Source organism: Antechinus flavipes, chromosome 2, assembly GCF_016432865.1.
Source record: "Antechinus flavipes isolate AdamAnt ecotype Samford, QLD, Australia chromosome 2, AdamAnt_v2, whole genome shotgun sequence".
NCBI lineage: Eukaryota > Metazoa > Chordata > Mammalia > Dasyuromorphia > Dasyuridae > Antechinus > Antechinus flavipes.
In genome coordinates, this window is record NC_067399.1 from 595,588,495 (window position 1) to 595,605,994 (window position 17,500).

General features: G+C 36.5%; 1 pseudogene; it reads right to left on the bottom strand.

The window, feature by feature from the left end:
• Window positions 1-2,491: 2,491 nt before the first annotated feature.
• Window positions 2,492-15,852, bottom strand: LOC127546928 (COMM domain-containing protein 7-like; annotated as a pseudogene).
• Between the last annotated feature and the right edge of the window lie 1,648 nt (window positions 15,853-17,500).

Sequence of the window (17,500 nt, forward strand, 5' to 3'; positions counted from 1 at the left end):
CCCTACTCAGACTATTCTTATCTCTCAATTCCTTTCCTCTAGCCCATCCATGCTATACAAGTTAATCTTCCTAAATGACTCTGATTCATGGTATTCCAACAACTCAAAATTTTTCCAGGCTTTACATTGTCTAGGAAACAAAGCCCAAATTCTTTATCCTGTCATTCAATAGCCTTTATGACCTGGCCCAAATTTATCTTGCCTGTTTTATCTACTACTTTTTTCTTGCCATATGCCTTGAGAAATGACTTGGAATAATCATCATTTCCTGATGATGATTTCCTATAGTTTTCTTTACTCCTTGTCTTTGTTTATGCAATTGTTTCTATCTGAAATGCCATTCTCCGTGATTTCCATCTACTACTCCATTTTAAGGCCTACAGCAAATGGCAAGTTTTTGACGAAGCTATCCTTATTCTCTCCCTTCCCTAAATTCCCTCAATAATTTGACAATTCTAACAGATTTTTATATATGGATGCTGTTCTTTGTGTATATGTCTTAATTCTCTCCTGGTTAGCATCTACCTTCAATACAAGAAAAGATTTAAGCACCTTTATATCTTCCTAACACAAAGCCTTTGTGTGTGCTAAGTTCTTAATAAATGCTTATTGTATCAGTTCAGAAGCCTAAATAATATTGGCAACAATGAGAACAGAGAGAAAAAGATGCATATGAAGAAAGAATAAAAGAACCAAGTCCCTGACACAAACACAAATTGGGGTTTTTGATTTATGAACCTTAATTCCTAGACAGTGATTGTTAAATAAAATGAAAGTACTTTAAAATGTTAAAATGCTATATAATGGTCAAACAATTGTAGCCTTAGTACTAAAAAGATAAGTTCTAATATAATAGTAGTGGTATAAGTGGTGATAGTAGTGGTGGAGGATAGTAGTAGTAGTAGCAGTAATGATGGTAGAAGTAATAATAGTATTTTTTATTGAAGCTTTTTATTTTCAAAACATATGCAAGGATAATTTTTCACCATTGACTCTTGCAAAACCTTGTGTTCCAATTTCCCCCTTCTTCCCTTCATTCCTTCTCCTAGATGGCAAGTAATCCAAAATATGTTAAACAATATATGTAGATCCAATATAGATATATGTATTTGTACAATTATCTTGCTGCACAAGAAGAATCAGATCAAAAAGGAAAAATTGAAAAAGAAAATAAAATTCAAGCGAGCAACAACAAAAGGAGTAAAAATGTTATGTTGTAATCCACACTCAGTCCCCACAGTCTGCTCTCTGGGTATAGATGACTCTCTTCATCACAAGATCATTGGAACTGGTCTGAATCTCATTGTTGAAAAGAGCCAGTTCCATCAGAATTGATCATCATATAATCTTCTTGTTGCCATGTACTATGATTTCCTGGTTCTGCTCATTTCACTTTGCATCAGTTCATGTAGGTCTCTCCAAGCCTCTCTGAAATCATCCTGCTGGTCATTTCTTACAGAACAATACTATTCCATAACATCCATATACCATAACTTACTCAGCCATCCTCCAGCTGATGGGCATCCGCTCAGGTTCCAGTTCCTTGCCACATAGCAGTAGTGTTGTAGCAGCAGAAGGAATAGTGATGGTGGATGGTGATGGTATAGGAGTGGTATAGCCAGAGTAGTAATTAGCTTTGCTCCTTGCATGAGATTTCCTTTCTATGCTAGATGAAATAACCATTGTACTTCTTCCCCAACTCCAGATCACTATTCTTATGAACCAGGTGTCATGGTAGCTGCCCTTCCATGGTGACAATGATATACCTTTTATGATCAACAGCTCCTTCTATGTCTTCTCAGGGGCTAATTATTGACAGTTTCATGGGGGCACAGGATGAACTCTAAGCTTTCATGGTTCCCCTTGACGGAGGCATATTGTCCTAGGAAATCATCACATTTTTCCCCCAAGACCTCTTCTTCAAACTCTTTATAAGACACTATATGGATACTCAGTCAGGGAAAAATACTCCTAAGGAAGATTAGAAAGTAATGACCCTTACAAGGCAATTGCAAAAGGAAAGACCAAATAAAGGCCTTCAAAGGCTAGAAATCTTTGAAAATGCATTTACATACAGGTATATCATTAAAACAGGGTCTCATCTGATAGAATCCCCACTCTATATGGTAAATACATTTTATTTTGCTTGTTTCAGATTCTAACTTTCAGAATCCTGATAGTAAGGTTCCCACAATTAACTCTGTTCTTTACTTTGACTACTGACTGAGCTTAGAAGTTTGAGAAACTAGAATTCTGGAGGGTGGGAAAGGAGGAGAAATTAATATACAAACAGTACTAATTTCTCCCCCTCTCAAAAGTAATATCCCCTTGGTTTACCTTCTTGATATAAGACCTATGTGATGAGTGCTTTTTTTTGTGGTAATTATATTGGTTTCCCCAGCAGAAGCATGACCCTTTCTGGGAACATCCCAGCCCTTACACTATTACTCAAGGGTAAGCAAGATGTATGCTGAGTCTTCTTCCTTCACCTTCAGCAGAAGCACTCCATGCTGACTCAAACACTTTCCATCTCATTCAGGAAATCATACATATGAAGCAAGGTTAACTCTCTCTATATGTTTTCAGACTGGTTTTCTTTTTTAACCACCAACTTCAATTGTAAAAAAAAAAAAAAATCTTCTCTTTCTTCAGTTCATTGCTCCCTGATGTCACTCCACATTTTCTTCCATATCTATAATCTGGCTAATCATCAATTTCTGTCCTATTACCCATACAGCAAGTGTGGAAGATTTCTGCTTCTACTTCTCAGAAAAAATAAGTGACTTTCTCTTCACTGAGCCCCAGAGTAATGAAATCTGCTCCGACCTGCTCGGCAGTCATATTCTTCTTCAAGGCACCATTAGGCCCTAGGAGAAGACTTTTTATGTTGTTCCTTTGGGGCCCAAGGCTGATCTGATTGGTGGCAGCAAAATCAGACAGTTTAGCCAAGAATGTGTCAATCTCCTTAAATTGAACCAAGAGGCAGAAAATCACCGAGCTTAGCACTGCAACCTGCTCCCATTGAGCTGGCTCAAGTTGGTTGGAATGGGGTCCAGCGGAGGCACCTCACTCCTACATGCTTGCCTCCATCAGCATCCAACTCATAGCTTTTTAGAAAGAGATCTGTGTTACTTTCCTTGTTGCAGACATCTTCTGCCAAATAATTCCTTCTAACCATAGATGTCCTTCAGAGTTCTTTTAGGCCTTCTTTTCTCCCTCTATCCTGCTTCATTTGGCTATTTCATGCACTCCCATGGACTTATCTATCTTTATGCAGACAATTCCCAAAGCTATCTTACCTGTCCCAATCTCTCTACTCCCCTCCAATCTCATATCTCCAATTGTCTTTTGAACATCTTGAACTGGATTGTCCAGTAGACATATTAAACTAATAATTCAAAATTAAACACATTATTTTTCCCCCTAAAGCCTTGCCCACTTCTACCTTCCTTATACCTGTAGAGAACCACTCCATCCTCCCAGACCCTCAGCTCTCATTCCAGATGTCCTCCTTTGTTCCTCAATATCTCTCACTCCACCCCACCTCCATATTCTGTTACCAAGACTGTTGCTTTTACCCTTGCAACATTTCTCAAATATATCCCTTTTTCTTCTCTGCATTCTAGTGCAGACCTCAATTACTTTGGGTCTGGATTACTGGAACAGCTTGCAGGTGAATCTGCCTGTCTCAAGTCTCTCCCGCCCCAATCTACCCTTTATTCAGCTAAGAAAATACTTTTCCTAAAGAACAGGTCTGATGATGTCACTCCCCTACTCCATCACTCAGTAAACATTTAAAGCTCTCCATAACCTAGACTCCTACCTTTTCAGTAGTCTTAGGCTTTCTCCTAGACAAATACTCTCTGATCCAGTGATACTGGCGTGTTCCATGAGCCAGACACTTCATCTCTCATCTTTGGCATTTTCTATGTTGTCTCCCATGCCTGAGATACTCTTCCTCCTGAAGTCTGATTATGGATCTCCTTGACTTCCTTTAAGTACAATCTAAAATTCCACTTTCTACAGGAAGTCTTCTTCAATTCCTCTTAATTCTAATGCCTTCCTTTGATTATGTCCTATTTAGCCTTTATAGATATTTTTATTTGTAAATAAAAATATTAATCCTACTTTCTTTGTATATATTTGTTGTTCCCCCTTAGATGATAAGCTACTTGAGAAGCCTTTGCATCTTTTTGTATCCCAGCACTTAGCATAGTATCTGGAACATAGCAGACAGTTAAATGTTTGCTTGATTGATAAAAGGAAACCATGGAGCTGATTTTCAGATAAGAGATTTCTTTATCTATAAGACCTCATACCTAATAATTCTATCTATAACAACACAAATTTTCCATTTTTTCTTTTAATTGATAGTGTCCCCAGAAAAGACTAAAACCAATTAATTATTTGCTGTTCTTTTGTATTTTTACCAACACTAGGCCAAATTTACATTGTGAAACAAACCATCCATACAATATATGTCATAATTACTGTTTAGTAATTCCACACTGGCAAAAATTTATTAAAACTTCACGACTCATTAATAGCAAGTGATCATAATTGTTTAATAGAAAAGGAAACTTAGTTAATGATGGAAGTCCTTATTAACGTGTTTGACCTTAAGACATGAAGTCAAGTGAAATTAATATCACCAAGTGTTGAACATAAGGTTATTTAAAGTGTACATCATTTCAATCATCATAAAAAAGCAAATAAACTGGTTTGGAATTTAACTGGAGCCGAAAAACCTTTTAACTCTTGCCTACAAATTATCACGTACTTTAATGAGTTCCTCCACGATTGACAATTAAGTGACAAGATTTGAAAAGACACAGAAATGACTCATTTCCATCAAATCCCAGAGCAATATAATTAAGAGTTTGCTGTGTAAATATGTAAGGGTACCCTTGGTTTAGAAGCCAATCTCACAGAAATGCTTGATATGGCAGAAACAGAGAGTGTCCTAGGAATTACTATAGCATCTTGGTAGTAAATGTTGTGGAGAATTAATCCTTTCCTATAAAAGTAAGTCAGTATCCAAGACCATAAAACACCAAGAGTCCTCAAGTAACTTAATTGCTGGAAGCATGTCTAGACTGGACAGAATCTTTCTACAAGTACCAGCTGTAGATTTAAAGGTGTAGGTTTCCATGTGACCAAGACAACAGCACATCATCAGGAAAGATAACAATATAGATATGACCAACCTCTTCCCAAGGATCTGTACTATTTTTATTTTTTTAAATAGTATTTTGTCTTTTCTTAATACATGTAAAGATAGTTTTTAGCATCCACTTTTGTAAGATTTTGTATTCCAAATTTTTCTCCCCCCTCCCAGACCAAAAAGGGGAAAAAAAAACAAGAAACAAACAAACAGACAAAGGTGAAAATACTATGATTTGATGCACATTAAATCTCTATAATTTTCTCTCCAAATGTGGATGGCATTTTCCATCCCAAGTCTATTGGAATTGCCTTGAATCACCTTATTGTTGAAAAGAGCCAAGTTCATCAGAGTTGATCATCACATAATTTTGTAGTTATTGTGTACAATGTTCTCTTGGTTTTGTTCACTTCACTAAACATCAGTTCATGTAAGACTTTCTAGGCTTTTCTAAAATCAGCCTGCTGATCATTTCTTATAGAACAATAATATTCCATGACATTCATGTACTATAACTTACTCCACCATTCTCCACCAGATGGACATGTTTGCCCATCTCAATTTCCAGTTCCTTGCCACAACAACAACAACAAAAAAGCTGCTACAAACATTTCTAGACTTGTGGGTCCTTTTCCGTCTTTTAAGATCTCTTTGGGATCCAGTTTGAGAGTGCTGAACCAAAGAGTATGCAGAGTTTGACAGCTCTTTGGGCATGGTTCCAAACTGCTCTCCAGAATGGTTGGATAATTTCACAACTCCACCAACAATGCATTAATACCCCAGGTTTCCCACATCCCTCCAACATTTATCATATCTTTTCCAGGCATTTAGCCAATCTGAGAAGTGTGAAATACTATCTCAGAGTTGTCTTAATTTGCATTTCTCTAATCAATAGAGATTTAGAGCATTTTGTCACATGACTAAAAAATCACTTTAATTTCTTCAGCTGAAAATCTTCTGTTCTTATCCTTTGATCATTTATCAATTGAGGATCCATTCTTTACTTTCAAAAGTCACTGGTATCAGCTTTTGGATAATGACTTTTGAATCTTCTAAAATCATTTTGTACGTGGAAGGATCTGCCTTATCTGATAGAAGATTTCTGTAAAGGCCTGGATGGTTAGGAAAGGTAGAGAGAAGAAGAATCAGAGTAGAATCACAGAGTCTTAGAGTAGTAAGGGCTGATCAGAAGTCATCTAGTTAAACCTTTCCTTGAACAAGAATCCTTTATAACAGAGGTTTCAATCATATGGCCCACAAGCCACATGCAGCCCAGAATGTTCTTTAAAATGATCCAAACCAGATTAAAATGCAATTGGGAACTATTTAACAAAAGAAAAATAAAATAAAACACAGAGAATATTAATATGTGGTTTTTCCATATCAATATGTGGTCTGAAAAGATTTTGACATATGGTTTAATGGCCCCCAATTTTACTTCAGTTTGGTAAAACTGCTCCACAATATACAGAACACACGATCATTCAAACTGTGCCTGAAGACTGCCATAGAATGAGAACCTACTATATTTCTAAGCAGCTTCTTCTACTTTTGGATAGTTTCAGTTATTAAGAAATCACTCAGCCATTCAATATTCATTCAACAGTTATTGCTGTGCTTAAGAAATATGTCAGCTAATTTGGAACTATGCCTAAAGGGCTATATAACTGTCATACCCTTTGATCCAGAAGCATCTCTACTGAGTCTGTATCCCAAAGAAATCATAAAAAAGGGGAAAATGACCCACATGGGCAAAAATGTCCGTGGCAACCTTTTTGTAGTGGCTAGAAACTGGAAAGTGAGTGGATGCCCACCATTTGGAGAATGACTGAATATGTTATATTATATAAATGTTATGGAATATTATTGTTCTGTAAAAAATGATGAACAGGATGATTTCAGAGAGGTCTGGAGAGACTTACATGAACTGATGCTAAGTGAAGTGAGCAGAACCAAGAGAACATTATAAACACTAACAATAAGATTATGTGATGACCAAGTGTGATAAACTTGGCTCTTATCAACAATGTGTTGATTCAAGGCAATTCTAATAGACTCATGATGGAAATGGTCAATCACATCCAGAAAGAGAACTATGGAGACTGAATGTAGATCAAAATAAAGTATTTTCATCTCTTGTTATTAGTTGTTTGCTTGCTTTTTTTTCTTTCTTATGTTTTTCCCCTTTGATTTGATTTTTCTTGCACAGCATAATGAATATGGAAATGTGTTTAGAAGAATTGAACATGTTTAACCTATGTCAGATTGCTTGCAAACTTGGGGAGGAAAAGAGAAGGGAAGAAAAATTTGGAATACAAAGTTTTACAAAAGTGAATGTTGAAAACTAATTTTGCGTGTGTTTGGAAAAATAAAATACTATTAAAATATATAATACATACATATGTATGTGTGTGTATGATTTATTACAGTCTTACTCTATTGCCTTCTTGTGATTCAGAGGAAACCCAAGTGTTCTTTCAAAGGTTTTGATCTTATAAGGAAGCTTTGTATGGACCCACTAAGTCTGAAATTTCTTGAATATATGCCTGGCAATGGACTGTGTGTCTGTCATCTGAGGGCTTGGCTAGTTAACTTAGGGAAAGCTCAGAACTAAAAAGTGAGAAATCAATTGATGATTTTTGTTACCTGCAGCTTTTACAAAGAGATATAAAATATGATTCTTATATCTTCTAATTCTTGAAGTCCATGAAATGGAGACCACATAAATGAAGTCAATCAATCAACAAGCACACATTAAGTACCTAACCTAGGTTGTGACAGACATTGTGCAAAGTGCTAAGGAAACAAAAGTACAAACAAAATAGTTCATGAACACAAAGAATTTTTAGTCTAACTGTAGAAGACAAGCTCTATGCCTATGAGCGCATGTGAGTTCTTTAAGACAGGGCTTTGTAAACTCTTCACCTTAGAAATTTTTACACGACCCCAGACATATAGGTATCTAAAATAGGTATACAATTCAAGCATTTACTGATAAGAAATCATAATTTTGTGACTCCTACATTCAATTACAGGACCCCATATGAGGTGGGAACCCACAGTTTAATAACTGGGTTCTAAGGGACATAGAATTAAGAGAAAAGAGCAGAGGAAGTAACAAAGCTTGCCAGTTAGTAGTGCTGCATTTAAGGTTAGCATTAAGACATAGCCAGAGACAGAACCACATATAGAATTTACATGTCTCACTTTAAGATCTCAAATACAAAAAGATAAATGTACAAAACTGGCTATTATTCACATTCCAAAGAGATTACTGGTTTATGAACATTTGTGGTGCTATTAAGAATTGGGCTAGTATTAATATATTTATACCACATTTAATAATAATGATAACTTACATATATAGTATTTAAGTTTTTCAAAGAGTATTATCTTATTTAACCCTAACAAAAATACTGTGGAAAAGGTGCTATTATTATCCCCATTTTGCAGATGAATAAACTGAGGTTGAGAAAGACTATGACTTGCTCAGTCATTCAACGAGTATCAAAGGCAGTATGTGAATTTAAATTTTCTCAGCTCCAAGTCCAGTGTTATCTACCATGCCATCAATCACATTTAAAATATGATGGTTTACTAAAATTAGATATAAATAGCTCTTTTTCAGGAATGTGTCTATTGCACAAAATGAAGTATACCTTCACTTTCAAAAAGACTTCTGACAAATTGATATACAGTTTGATTTCAAATATTGTGATATAGAAAATAATAGATATCAAGGACCAGATCTTCTTGTTGATAAGAAAGGCAGTGCCAGAGAACAATCATTTAACAGATAATTTGAAGAGGCTAGAAGAAAATATTGAGATACTCTCCTTAGAGCCTGAATATGTTTGTATATGTGGGGAAATCTCAGCCCACACATGTAGTAATAGAACTTTCTTTGTCTCTCTCTGTCTCCATCTGTCTCTGTCTTTCTTTCTGTCTGTCTGTCTGTGTGTCTCTGTCTCTCTGTGTCTCTCTATCTCTGTCTCTGTGTGTCTCTCCCCCATCTCATTCCCTGCTTCCCTCCTCTCTTCCTCTTCCACTATATTTCTCTCCCCTTTCCCTGCTCTCCTTTCATCTCTTCCCTCCCCTGCTTCTTTCTCTTGCCCCCTCTTTTCCCCTTCTCTCTCTCTCTCTCTCTCTCTCTCTCTCTCTCTCTCTCTCTCTCTCTCTCTCTCTCTCTCTCTCTCTCTCTCTCTCTCTCTCTCTCTCTCTCTCTCCTCTCTCTCTCTCTCTCTCTCTCTGTATCTCCTTCCCTCCTTTTTCTCCCCTCCCTTCTGCTTTGGTCTCTGGGGCTCTCTCTCAATCTCTTTCTCTCTCCCCTATCTTCTTTTTTTCCTCCCTTTATTTCCTTTCCAATGTACTTATTTTCCATCTTTAGTGGAGTTTACTCACTTGGTAAGAAGATGTGATCTCATTTCTTTCTATCCAGTGATCTGAGAAAACAGGGGTTCTTTATCTACAAATGAATCACAATTGTGTTATACCAGCAGTCATGTAGAACTATAAGCAGTTTTAATTTGTTCATCTTTTAACTTCTGTAAAGTGATAAAAGTAGAACAGCAAACACTTGCCACCAAAAGTCATCATAAAGAACAACTTCATTGCTATTTTTAAAAAACCCCAGAAATAACAAAAAACAAAAAACTCAGTGGAATACGTCAATTCAACCTCAGAAATATTTTTGAATCATTCGTTCATTCGTTCCATCATTCACACCCTTAAAAGAAGGAACTATTTCATTTTTGGCTTGACTTTGTATATCCATTGCTTGTCACAGTCCTTGACACACTTCATTAATCCTGGCAATTGAATTGGACCACTATGAGCAAGGCTGTGTGCTAGATTCTAAGGAATACACAAAACATTGCACATGCTCTCTGCCCTGGCTTCCTTCATAGAGTTTATAGTCTAGCAGAAGTGATCACAGCAAAAACAGAGATGTGCCACATTATAACTAAAATATAAAATGAGATGGAAAAAATACAAAATCCTATATGAAATCTGAAGAAGAAAAGCTCATTTCTGACTGTGGACATAGGAGACTCTTCATTTGAGGGCATATTGATTATAATATCATAGACTGAAAACTGGAAGACACATTAGGGGCCACCAAATCCAACTCCTTTATTTTATAGATGAGGAAACCTCAAAGTGGTTATGTAATTGGCCTGAGGTTACCAGGAAGTATCTCTGGGGATGGGACAAAAGTCAAGGTTTTTCTAACTGGGAGCTTCTACAAAAACAGTCTTTGTTTTAATGGAAGAGACAATGTGTAAATAGCCAGATACATACAAGATACAAAGAAACACATTCTCTCTTCAGTCTCCAGAGGGAAGGCACTTATATTTCCTCATCTATATATCCTGTCTGACTTTTTCACCTGAACTGTTCCACATTGTCAACTAACTTCCTGTTAAGTATCTCCATCTGGATGTCCCATAAACATTTGAAATTCAGCTGCCAAAACTTCTCACCTTTCCCCCCAGACCAGTCCCTCCCTCAGCTTCCTCATTTACCATTGTCCTTCTAGTAGTCAGATTTTGCAACTTCAGAATAGTACTCAGATACTCAGTCTTTCCCTTGTTACAATTTTTATTGATTCTAATTTCACAATGTTTTTCACATGTATCCTTTTTGAGATCATCCTAGCTCAAACTCTTCTCACTTTTCACCTACACTATAATAGCCTGCTACATGGCCTCATACCTCTAATATCTCCCTTCTCCATCTTTCACAGAATTACAAAAATCATTCTCAATTCAAAGAAATTCAAAATGATTGACATGACCTAATGTGTAAAATAAACACAACCAAAAAAGCAATGAAAATAAAGGATATTTTTTTAAAATGAAAAAGTCAATAAAAAGACTGATTATAGGAAGCTCTGAACAAATACAAAGTCAGTAATGGCCCCTGAAAACAGATATGGAAACAGACTTGCTACTTTGGTCAGAGAGCAGTATATTGTGTTCATGATCAGGGGATCATTACAGTGGGTGTTTTTGCCTAACATGTTTTTGTGTTAGAGGAAGGGGTATGCTCTGGACCAACTGTATCTACTGGAAAGACTTCATTGTTAAGTTTTGTTATGAGTAATTACACCTCAGAAATCAACAAATGTGATTTATTGTTTTGTCTAGAATTTAAAAAATAATGAGGAAGTTAGGTGGCAGATGGGTAGAGTATCAGGACTAGAGGCAGGAAAATCTGAGTTCAAATCCAGCCTCAGACACTAGCTTTGTGATACAGTGCAAGCCTCTTAAGTTTCCCCTTACTTTTCTCATCTGTAAAATGAGCTGAGAAAGAAAATGGAAAGCCATTCCATCTTTGCTAAGAACACCTCAAAAGAGTCATGAAGAGTCAAACAAAAGTGAGCAACAACAAAGAAAGTAGTGGGAGAAATTGTTAATGCAGATTAAAATTAAATGTGTCATGCAGTTTTCAGAGATTTGGTTGTTAAACATTTGACCAGCATACTACTGGTATAATAGAAAATTCAAGTGGGGGGAAGTGTACAAGAAGAGGAGAATCTCTCCCACCTCCTAGAAATGACAGTGATGTTAAAGAGAAAAGGTATATGATATTTTACCATAAAAATGAAATATTTTTAAAAATTCATCTTTTTAAAATACAATTCAAACCTCTCCTGCTAAAGGATTTTTAGTGACTCCCTATTGTCAACTGAGACAAAATGCATTTGGCTTATAAAGAAAATCTGACTCTAAGCCTAACTTTTCAGGTTTATTACACATTATCTTCCTTTATACACTTGACATTTTAGTCAAACTGCTCTACTTTTTAATTTTCCTAATTATGATGAGCCTCATCCAGATTCTGTCTTTGACTGCTCTCCTATGTATATAAAGAAATATTCCCACACTTCATACTTGTAAAACATATTGTTTCTTTCAGGGTCAAATCCTATTGACTCCTAAGCAAGAGTCTCAACTGATGCCCCAAGTTGTTGATACTTTCCCTGTCTCTTGCAATTTACTCAGTATCTACATTGTGTTGATATATGTATATATATTTCTGCTCATTAGAATGAAAATTTCTTAAGGAAAAGAAAAGTTTTATTTTTTTTTACTTTTTATCCATAGCATCTAGCATAGTTCCTTGAACATAGTAGGCTTTTAATAAATGCTTGAGAAATAAATGAATAAAATCACTGGAAGGAAGAAGGAACTTCAGCTAATTAGAAACTGGATATCAATTAACATCATTTTTCTCATTGCTTGAAGTACTTTTTACCTCTCTGATTTTGTGAATATTTTCTAAAGTTCCTTTCCTAAAGCTGGAATAAAATCCTTAGAAAATCAGCAAATGATACCTCCTATTTTAGCCAACTTCACCTGCATTGGCTTTGATAATAGCTATTCAAAAAGATTATACTCCATTCACTTCAATAGCAGTGGGCTGCCATCCTTATGTTAGGTATTACAGGTGGCTTCTACTGTGCTATAAAAACCATCTTTGTTGAAACCGTGCAAATCATCATTTTGCTATTTCTTCCCAAGGCTTCTGGGATTTGGAGCAGAGACAGGAAGAGGTAAGAATTTGCAGGCAGAGAAAGAAAGTATTAAAGTACTTTTTGAGCTAGAATCCACCCACGAAGGGTTAGCTGGGGTCCTGATAGAGTTTCACTCTGGATATCTTCACCTTCAATGGTAATAAACACCAGGTCCTAGAATAGGAATGATTGGCAGGACTGACTTGATTTATAAAGAGTGGAGATGAATTTCTGGGAAATAAAGCTTTGAAATAGGGGATTGGAACCCACTAAGAAGTCATAGCTAGACTAGTCCTATCCAGCTGACCCAGCTCATGACTGAATTACCACAAGAAAAGGGAAAAAAATCCATTTAAAATCTTTGGGTGGATTTGATCCCCCAAATCACATGTGCAGATTTGCTCATATAGCCCCAATAGGGATGATACACTTATCTTAATTCTTTGAAATCTGGAACAGAAATGGAAATATTTTCCTCAGTGGAACAGTTCCTGACACTACGGTGGCTGCTATCCTACGGGTGTTTAATCCTCTGTTCTTTCTCTTAAAATGGGGGTGGTAATCTAATTATCTTCTGGAGAGAGTTTCAGACAGTAATTTGTCATCCTGAGCAGTTATTGCAATGCTGAGGCAATTGTCAGTAGTAATAGAACAAGAAGGAAGCTCACGAGGTGAAGCTGACGGTAGTTTTCAAACCTATGAGTTGGCAGTGATGGGGTGATGCGATGCCCTTTATTTTCCCCAGGCCCGGAAACCAGCTCTTGAAGGGAGCAACAACGCCAAATGAGCCATTTTGTTTGCCCAGTGATTTGTGCTCTCGTTGGAGGAACAGCTTCCGAAGCATCCTGTTAGACAGAGATAGACACAGGTCCAGGAGCTGCCGAATGCTGTCTCCAGCTTGGTATTGCAAACCACAAGGGCCAGGAGTAATTTGAAAGCCCCTTTGTGCACCACAGGGTAAGGCAGGTAACCACAAACTGCATTTTCTACAATTGCAGTAATTAATCTTATGAAAGACTTTTGTGGTAGACCGTCTTTCTATAGCTTCCCATGCGGTGAATGGTTTTCTTGGGGGAAGTATTAATCTCCTGCTGGGCATCTTGAGGCTGTCTCCCTAAGGAAAGGGGAACACCTTTATCTTTTCTTGTTTTTTAATACGTCTTTTCTTTTCCTTGCATTTATATAGCACCTACTATGTGTCAAGTACTGTGTTAAGCACTTTATTAGTTCTATCTCGTTAGATCCTCACATCAACCCTGAAATGTAGATGTTATTATTTATCCCCATTTTATAGCTGAGGAAATTGAGACAACTAAAAGTTAAGTGACTTGCCTAATGTCTGAGATTAAATTTGAACTCAAGAATTCCTTATTCTTGTCCCAGCACTCTCTGCTGCCACCTAACTAGCATTTATATAGGGGTTTAAAGTTTTTAAAATGCTTTACATTTTTTATTTTATTTGATTCTCACAACCACCCTGGGAGGTAAATACTATTACTATCCCCACTTTATAGATGAGACTTAAAAGTGCTCTGAACAATTTATGCCCTTAAAATACATATTTATTTAATTGAACTAGTTTAGCGAAGGCCGTATCCTTTTTGTTTAAACTTCACTGAAAATTGTCCTATTGTATGTTAATAGCTCACTTTCTTGATTTACTAAATAGAATATAATGGACATAGTTAAAAGCTTTCTTAAATACACAGGATACTGTTGTATCTCTAGATTTTATTTCTGGACACTAATACTAATCTATAAACATATAGATCATAGATATAAATAAAAGATTATAGATATAAAAATTGCCTAAAATTATATATGTTATGGTAAACTCATAGGCTTGTAGGTTTAGGGCTAGGCTAAACCTTGGAAATCACTAAGCCTAGCCTCATAATGTTACATGTACTAACTTGAGGCTAAGAGAATTTAAATGATTTGGTAAAGGTAGTGTCTGAGTTAGATTGAACTTCTTTAAGTTCAGTGTTTTCTATACACTCTGCCAAATCAATTCAAGAAATATTTAATAAGTATCTAAAATATGACAGGCACTGGGTTAGAACTTAAAAATAGAAAGATATAATGGGGGGGGATTCTCTGTCCTCAGGGATGTTACATTTTATTGGAGTGCCACAGCACATAAATAAAGAAGCATATAAAAGATAATTTGAGGAGGAAATGCTCACTAAAAATTAAAGGTGTCAGGGAAAGCTTCCTATAGGCAGCAGCACATAAATTGCACTCTGAGGAAGTAAGGGATTCTTCTTGTTTTTCCTTTCTTCTCAAAGACCATTGCTGGCACAAGAGTGATGACTTGTGCATGAAATGGATTTAAGTGAGGCAGAGATATGTAGCTCTAGAAATAGTGATTATGTAAGGCAGAGATGAGGGAAAAGTGCATTCTAGGGGTGGAGGACAGTCAACGAAAGCCCAAGTTTAAGCAGCCCAGTTTGACTGGAATATAAAGCACACGGAGTACATGGAGTAGTGAATAATATTCCATAAAACAGAACTGCTTTAAAAGTCAAACTGAGGAGTTTGTATTTTATTCAAGAGACAATAGGAGCCAGACAAAATTTATGGACAGAAGAATGGCCAGATGTGCTGTTCAAGGCAACTGAGGTGGCTTTATGGAAGATAGATTGGAGAGAGAAAAGATTAGAAGCTCAGAGTCTATTTAGAAATCTTTCTTCATAGTCTTGTGAAGGTTGATTATGATTTTACCTCCTTCACCCTCCAAGTTATGCATTTATGCATTTGTTTTGTGAGTAATCTGTATGCACACATGTATACGTGTTGTCTTTATATAATGGGGGGTTCTGTGACAGCAGAAGCTGGTTTCTCTTTTCTTCTTTGTTTATTGTTTATTCTTATATCCCATTGCTTAGCACACAACAGGCACTTAATAAATACGGTTGATTAATTGATTAATTGATGATGGCAATAGGAAAGAAGAAAAGGAGACAGATGCCAGAGTTATTGTGGAGTTAGAATGAAAAGACTTGGCTGTGAAAGCTTTTAGAACCTACCTTGTTTCCCTTAAAGTAAATCCATTTAACATCCTTTCCTAACCAGGGAAAAAGATGTCTTTGCTCCACATCAGCCCAGGTATAACGCCTATTACCTTGACACCTCCACAGTCTGTGGGATTTTTACAGTTGTTTTTCATCCTATCCTTCACATCATCACGTGCTTTATTTTCTTTCCTGTGTGCATTTACCAGAAAGAAAAGGAGTCTTTTATCTTATCTCTGTCACCCGTTGTATTTGCTTTCCTGGCACTTTTGTCTGGATTTTATTAGTCATTTCTTGCTCCTAAAATTTCAGTGAGTTGGATGTGTTCACAAGACAGCTAGGGTATGAGCCATGCTGTCTCTAGGGCAGCTACGATTGCTCTCCTTGCTTCTAGTGGGGGCGTTTCTGACAATGAAATTATATTTTTCCCCATAGGATTGGCTCTGCCAACACTGACATCCTGGGAGTTCTATGAACTTGGCCTCTCTGAAGGTGAGTCCAAGAAGCTGCTCACCTGGGATTTCATTATTGTTTATGAAATTCCAGTTCCTGATCCAAAAATTCACCCACTTTTCATTCCAAACCAACGCAAGAATTTCATAGATTCTGACAGAAGTCGTTCCAAGCTCAATCATTTGGCACAAACTTAGCCTTGGACTTTCTTGAAAGGCAGAACAAAATGTGAAGGAAAAAAAAACAACAACAAACAAACCTGAATGCAGAACAAAGAAAAGAACAAAAAATATACTTAAAAGAGAGAGAATTTGGAGTCAGGAGACCTGAATTCAAATCTTGCTTCAAACACTCACAGCTGTGTGATCTTAGGCAATTCACTTAACCTTTCTGTGACTCAATTCTACCATATGTAAAATGAAAAAGTTGGAATCAAAGGTCTCTGAAGTGCTTTCTGGCTTAAAAATCTATGATTCTATTCACTTTGCTGAATGTCGGATAGAAAACAGGCTTTTGGTAGACAAACAGCATTTTTCAAAAGGAAAGTGAAAGAAAAGTGTAATTTGAAGATACCCAGGATTTTGATCTCTCCCTTCCCCCAAGTTCACAGCAAAGATATGGATCCATTCTCAAGATGGTTAGGAATGACTCAATTTAAATGTACATGACATGACATGATCTGATCATGAGGGAATAGAATGGAATTTAAATTTAATTTAAATATGGCCAAAACAACAGCTACCTTGAGTAATTCAGCATGTGTCTATTTTCTCCTGTAAACAAAAAGAATTCAGTTCATAATCTTCCTCCATACCCCACTTTCTGCTTGGAAATATTAATGTGCATATTGATAGCTCTAACATCCTAACTTCACATCTTCAACTCCCAACCAATCAATAAATAAGCATTTTTGAGAGCTTATCATTTAATTCTTATTGTGCAAGGTACTAGGAACACAATAAAAAAGGTGAGTGGTCTCTGTTCTCAAGGTGCTTAAATATTTTATTAGGGAGGTAACATATATACAGATTATATTCCCAATTAATATAAAGTCATTTGGTTAGAGGAGGCAATAGAAAGTTTCCACTTTCTATTGCCTCCTCTAACCAAATGACTTTATATATATGTTCTTGAAGGAAATTGGGAATTCCAAGAGATAGAGTGGGGAAGAGAATATCTTCAAGGTATAGGGGACAACCTATGCAAAGGAACAGAGATGAGAGGTGGAGAAGCACATGTAAGGAAAAGCAAGGTGAGTTTGACCAGATTGGTCTTCTCTCTGTGCTTATCCTTAATGACTTCTCTATAGGGTATGTCATTTCTGACCACCCCCTCCTTCCTGAGTTTTCA